This window comes from Triticum aestivum, chromosome 5B (genome assembly GCF_018294505.1).
Source record: "Triticum aestivum cultivar Chinese Spring chromosome 5B, IWGSC CS RefSeq v2.1, whole genome shotgun sequence".
Taxonomy (NCBI): domain Eukaryota; kingdom Viridiplantae; phylum Streptophyta; class Magnoliopsida; order Poales; family Poaceae; genus Triticum; species Triticum aestivum.
In genome coordinates, this window is record NC_057807.1 from 10,916,293 (window position 1) to 10,921,514 (window position 5,222).

Sequence of the window (5,222 nt, forward strand, 5' to 3'; positions counted from 1 at the left end):
CAATTTCATGGTTACTGAACCCCGAGGTGCGCTTATGTACAGGTCATTAACACTCGCTATTTTGGCCGATTCTGCCCCGTTTCATGGACTATTACTCACCATTTTGGGGTCTCGGAGCGATTTTTATGGTTGCTGAAGCCCAAGTTGTGCTTATGTGTCGTTCTTCAACTCTCGCAATTTTGGCCGATTCTATCCCGTTTCATAGGCTATTACACATCGATTTGGGGTTCCAGAGGGATTTTCATGGTTACTGAACCACAATGTGCACTTACATGCAGGTCATTAACACTTGCAGTTTTGGCGGATTCTGGCCCGTTTCGTGGATTATTACTCACCGTTTTTGGGCCCCGAAGCGATTTTCTTGTTTGATGTACCCCAAGGTGCGCTTACGTGCATGACATTAACACTCACCGTTTTGGCCGATTCTGGCCCGTTTCGTGGACTATTACTCACCGTTTTGGGGTCCCAGAGCGATATTCTTGGTTGATGAACCCCAAGGTCCGCTTACGTGCATGATAGTAACACTCGCTGTTTTGGCCTATTCTGGCCAGTTTTGTGGACTATTAGTCACCGTTTTCGGGTCCCGGTCGATTTTTATGGTTGCTGAACCCATAGGTGCGCTTACGTATCGTTCATCAACACTCACCGTTTTGGCCAATTCTGACCCATTTCAAGGACTATTACTCATCGTTTTGGGGTAAGGAGCAATTTCCACGGTTACTGAACCCCGAGATGCGGTTACGTGTAGGTCATTAACACTCGCTATTTTGGTCGATTGTATCCCGTTTCATGGACTATTACTCACCATTTTGAGGTCCCAGAGCGATTTTTATGGTTGCTGAAGCCAAGGTGCGCTTATGTGTCGTTCTTCACCACTCGCAATTTTGCCCGATTCTATCCCGTTTCATGGGTTATTACACATCGATTTGGGGTTCCGGAGCAATTTTCATGGTTACTGAACCCCAATGTGCGCTTACGTGCAGGCCATTAACACTCGCAATTTTGGCCGATTCTGGCCCATTTCGTGGATTATTACTCAACGTTTTTTGGCCCCGAAGCGATTTTCTTGTTTGATGTACCCCAAGGTGCACTTACATGCATGACATTAACACTCACCGTTTTGGCCGATTCTGGCCCGTTTCGTGGACTATTACTCACCATTTTGGGGTCCTGGAGTGATTTTCTTGGTTGATGAACCCCAATGTGCGCTTACGTGCATGACATTAACACTCGCTGTTTTGGCCATTTCTGGCCTATTTTGTGGACTATTAGTCACCGTTTTCGGGTCCCGGGCGATTTTTATAGTTGCTGAACCCCTAGGTGCACTTACGTATCATTCATCAACACTCACCGTTTTGGCCGATTTTGACATGTTTCATGGACTATTACTCATCGTTTTGGGGTAAGGAGGAATTTCCACGGTTACTGAATCCCGAGGTGCGCTTACCTGTACGTCATTAACAATCGCTATTTTGGCCGATTGTAGCCTGTTTCGTGGACTATTACTCACCATTTTGGGGTCTCGCAGCGATTTTTATGGTTGCTGAAGCCCAGGGTGTGCTTATGTGTCGTTCTTCAACACTCGCAATTTTGGCCGATTCTGTCCCTATTCATGGGCTATTACACATCGATTTGGGTTTCTGGAGCGATTTTCATGGTTACTGAACCCCAATGTGCGCTTACGTGCAGGCCATTAACACTCACCGTTTTGGCCGATTCTGGCCTGTTTCGTGGACTATTACTCACCGTTTTGGGGTCCCGGAGCGATTTGCTTGGTTGATGAACCCCAAGGTGCGCTTACGTGCATGACATTAACACTCGCCGTTTTGGCCTATTCTGGCCTGTTTTGTGGACTATTAGTCACCATCTTGGGGTCCCGGGCGATTTTTATAGTTGCTGAACCCCTAGGTGCGCTTACGTATCATTCATCAACACTCACCGTTTTGGCCGATTCTGACCCGTTTCATGGACTATTACTCACTGTTTTGGGGTAAGGAGCAATTTCATGGTTACTGAACCCCGAGGTGCGCTTATGTACAGGTCATTAACACTCGCTATTTTGGCCGATTCTGACCCGTTTCATGGACTATTACTCACCATTTTGGTGTCTCGGAGCGATTTTTATGGTTGCTGAAGCCCAAGTTGTGCTTACGTGTCGTTCTTCAACACTCGCAATTTTGGCCGATTCTGTCCCGTTTCATAGGCTATTACACATCGATTTGGGGTTCCGGAGGGATTTTCATGGTTACTGAACCACAATGTGCACTTACATGCAGGTCATTAACACTTGTAGTTTTGGCGGATTCTGGCCCATTTCGTGGATTATTACTCACCGTTTTTGGGCCCCGAAGCGATTTTCTTGTTTTATGTACCCCAAGGTGCGCTTACGTGCATGACATTAACACTCACCGTTTTGGCCGATTCTGGCCCGTTTCATGGACTATTACTAACCGTTTTGGGGTCCCGGAGCGATATTCTTGGTTGATGAACCCCAACGTCCGCTTACGTGCATGACATTAACACTCGCTGTTTTGGCCTATTGTGGCCCGTTCTGTGGACTATTAGTCACCGTTTTCGGGTCCCGGTCGATTTTTATGGTTGCTGAACCCCTAGGTGCGCTTACGTATCGTTCATCAACACTCACCGTTTTGGCCAATTCTGACCCATTTCATGGACTATTACTCATCGTTTTGGGGTAAGGAGCAATTTCCACGGTTACTGAACCCCGAGATGCGGTTACGTGTAGGTCATTAACACTCGCTATTTTGGTCGATTGTATCCCGTTTCATGGACTATTACTCACCATTTTGAGGTCCCAGAGCGATTTTTATGGTTGCTGAAGCCAAGGTGCGCTTACGTGTCGTTCTTCACCACTCGCAATTTTGGCCGATTCTATCCCGTTTCATGGGTTATTACACATCGATTTGGGGTTCCGGAGCAATTTTCATGGTTACTGAACCCCAATGTGCGCTTATCTGCAGGCCATTAACACTCGCAATTTTGGCCGATTCTGGCCCATTTCGTGGATTATTACTCAACGTTTTTTGGCCCCGAAGCGATTTTCTTGTTTGATGTACCCCAAGGTGCACTTACATGCATGACATTAACACTCACCGTTTTGGCCGATTCTGGCCCGTTTCGTGGACTATTACTCACCATTTTGGGGTCCTGGAGCGATTTTCTTGGTTGATGAACCCCAATGTGCGCTTACGTGCATGACATTAACACTCGCTGTTTTGGCCTTTTCTGGCCTATTTTGTGGACTATTAGTCACCGTTTTCGGGTCCCGGGCGATTTTTATAGTTGCTGAACCCCTAGGTGCGCTTACGTATCATTCATCAACACTCACCGTTTTGGCCGATTCTGACATGTTTCATGGACTATTACTCATCGTTTTGGGGTAAGGAGGAATTTCCATGGTTACTGAACCCCGAGGTGCGCTTACCTGTACGTCATTAACACTCGCTATTTTGGCCGATTGTAGCCTGTTTCATGGACTATTACTCACCATTTTGGGGTCTCGCAGCGATTTTTATGGTTGCTGAAGCCCAGGGTTTGCTTACGTGTCGTTCTTCAACACTCGCAATTTTGGCCGTTTCTGTCCCTATTCATGGGCTATTACACATCGATTTGGGGTTCCGGAGCGATTTTCATGGTTACTGAACCCCAATGTGCGCTTACGTGCAGGCCATTAACACTCACCGTTTTGGCCGATTCTGGCCTGTTTCGTGGACTATTACTCACCGTTTTGGGGTCCCGGAGCGATTTGCTTGGTTGATGAACCCCAAGGTGCGCTTACGTGCATGACATTAACACTCGCCATTTTGGCCTATTCTGGCCTGTTTTGTGGACTATTAGTCACCATTTTGGGGTCCCGGGCGATTTTTATAGTTGCTGAACCCCTAGGTGCGCTTACGTATCATTCATCAACACTCACCGTTTTGGCCGATTCTGACCCGTTTCATGGACTATTACTCACTGTTTTGGGGTAAGGAGCAATTTCATGGTTACTGAACCCCGAGGTGCGCTTATGTACAGGTCATTAACACTCGCTATTTTGGCCGATTCTGACCCGTTTCATGGACTATTACTCACCATTTTGGGGTCTCGGAGTGATTTTTATGGTTGCTGAAGCCCAAGTTGTGCTTACGTGTCGTTCTTCAACACTCGCAATTTTGGCCGATTCTGTCCCGTTTCATAGGCTATTACACATCGATTTGGGGTTCCGGAGGGATTTTCATGGTTACTGAACCACAATGTGCACTTACATGCAGGTCATTAACACTTGTAGTTTTGGCGGATTCTGGCCCGTTTCGTGGATTATTACTCACCGTTTTTGGGCCCCGAAGCGATTTTCTTGTTTTATGTACCCCAAGGTGCGCTTACGTGCATGACATTAACACTCACCGTTTTGGCCGATTCTGGCCCGTTTCGTGGACTATTACTAACCGTTTTGGGGTCCCGGAGCGATATTCTTGGTTGATGAACCCCAAGGTCCGCTTACGTGCATGACATTAACACTCGCTGTTTTGGCCTATTATGGCCCGTTTTGTGGACTATTAGTCACCGTTTTCGGGTCCCGGTCGATTTTTATGGTTGCTGAACCCCTAGGTGCGCTTACGTATCGTTCATCAACACTCACCGTTTTGGCCAATTCTGACCCATTGCATGGACTATTACTCATCGTTTTGGGGTAAGGAGCAATTTCCACGGTTACTGAACCCCGAGATGCGGTTACGTGTAGGTCATTAACACTCGCTATTTTGGTCGATTGTATCCCGTTTCATGGACTATTACTCACCATTTTGAGGTCCGAGAGCGATTTTTATGGTTGCTGAAGCCAAGGTGCGCTTAAGTGTCGTTCTTCACCACTCGCAATTTTGGCCGATTCTATCCCGTTTCATGGGTTATTACACATCGATTTGGGGTTCCGGAGCAATTTTCATGGTTACTGAACCCCAATGTGCGCTTACGTGCAGGCCATTAACACTCGCAATTTTGGCCGATTCTAGCCCATTTCGTGGATTATTACTCAACGTTTTTTGGCCCCGAAGTGATTTTCTTGTTTGATGTACCCCAAGGTGCACTTACATGCATGACATTAACACTCACCGTTTTGGCCGATTCTGGCCCGTTTCGTGGACTATTACTCAACATTTTGGGGTCCTGGAGCGATTTTCTTGGTTGATGAACCCCAATGTGCGCTTACGTGCATGACATTA